A 1,447-nucleotide genomic window follows, 5' to 3' on the forward strand; every position below is an offset into this window, starting at 1 on the left:
ACTGATTATGAGGTGAGATCAGGGTAGGAGACGTCAAACCAACCAAAATTTGTCATATGATCACGGATCATAAACGCGGCTTAAAACAGCGACGAGCGCGCGACTGTGTATATCTGAACTAACTTTCCCCAGCTAATAGCTGTCGTATGGAAATGTAGTTTCTGGTTAAACTAGCTCAAGGTAACTGTTTACGCTTAATAGTCAAAGTAGACAAACTTTAAACTCTGTCCATGTCTGATTTCCGAATGTACATCGGCTACAGCTTAACTATTAAACGGACTGCGTAAGAAGCATTGTAACGCGATCAATTTCTTAAGATAATAAGCTTCACTGGCGGTTGTCTTGTGATGTTGTAAGAAGCAACCATTTTAATTATGAAATCTAAACGCCACGTATTTTTAGTTTTTGCCCCCCCCCCCCCACCACCTGCCGTCACTCCTCGCAATTGCACGAAATTTCTGCCTCTGACATCTCTACAAAGTTGGCATCCTCGAACAGATGTTTGATTGACCCTCAGGAAATGTCCTGGCGTGATGGTTAATGACTGACGCAGTCTCAATGAGTCCTGCGATCAGCTCTTCAGGCGTGGTGACTTCCGCGCGCTCACCACTGATAGGCTGCCGCTGCCGGCCTGGGTGGCCGAGCGGTTCTAGGCGCTACAGTCTGGAACCGCGCGACCGGTACGGTCGCAGGTTCGAATCCTGCCTCGGGCATGGATGTGTGTGATGTCCTTAGGTTTAAGTAGTTCTAGGTTCCAGGGGACTGATGACCTCAGAAGTTAAGTCCCATAGTGCTCAGAGCCATTTGAACCATTTTTGGCTGCCGCTTTATGGCCACAGCTCATCATCGCTACATTTGCGATACACCGTCATCTGGTAAATCCTGCTCGATTCGACGCCCTCTATATACTGCCGACCTCTATCGTTGGTTTTCTTTCCTGCTTGCTACACATTTAGTGGAACTCGCTAGTTGAACACCGGAGGCAGCTGACTGACTGAGACCGCGCGACTCGTTAAGCAACACGACAGACTTTTCCCGAGGGTCAGTCAAGCATTTCTTCGAGATGCCAACTTTGTAGCGCCGTCAGAGGCAAAAATATTGAGCATTTGCTACAAACACCCTTGTCAACTTCATGAATGTCTTCGAGACTACTGTAGACCTAGAAAACATACGAGGGCCATTCAGAAAGTAAAGTCCGATCGGGCGCGAAATGGAAAGCATTGCGAAAATCCGATAAGGCTCTCCACAGATGTGTTGGGCGGTGCCTCTAGTATGTCCGTCGATCGCATCACGTCGTTCTTTTCAGTTCTGAGCGCACAGTGAGCACGTACAGATGCCTAGAAAGTAGTGTCTCCCGGTGAGAAATTTCGCCTGACATCACACAGTCCACATAACTGTCACGCGTTTCCTTCTTCATGACAGTTGGGGGTGACACACTGCACGGGCA

At 48.3% G+C, this 1,447-nt stretch overlaps 1 non-coding gene across 1 annotated transcript; it reads left to right on the forward strand.

The window, feature by feature from the left end:
- Positions 1 to 629: 629 nt before the first annotated feature.
- Trnap-ugg (transfer RNA proline (anticodon UGG)) lies at positions 630 to 713 on the forward strand. Its single transcript has one exon. It is a non-coding gene; the product is annotated as a tRNA-Pro (tRNA).
- The last annotated feature ends 734 nt before the right edge of the window (positions 714 to 1,447 follow it).

The sequence above is a fragment of the Schistocerca serialis genome, chromosome 4 (assembly GCF_023864345.2).
Source record: "Schistocerca serialis cubense isolate TAMUIC-IGC-003099 chromosome 4, iqSchSeri2.2, whole genome shotgun sequence".
In the NCBI taxonomy this organism is placed as follows: Eukaryota; Metazoa; Arthropoda; class Insecta; order Orthoptera; family Acrididae; genus Schistocerca; species Schistocerca serialis.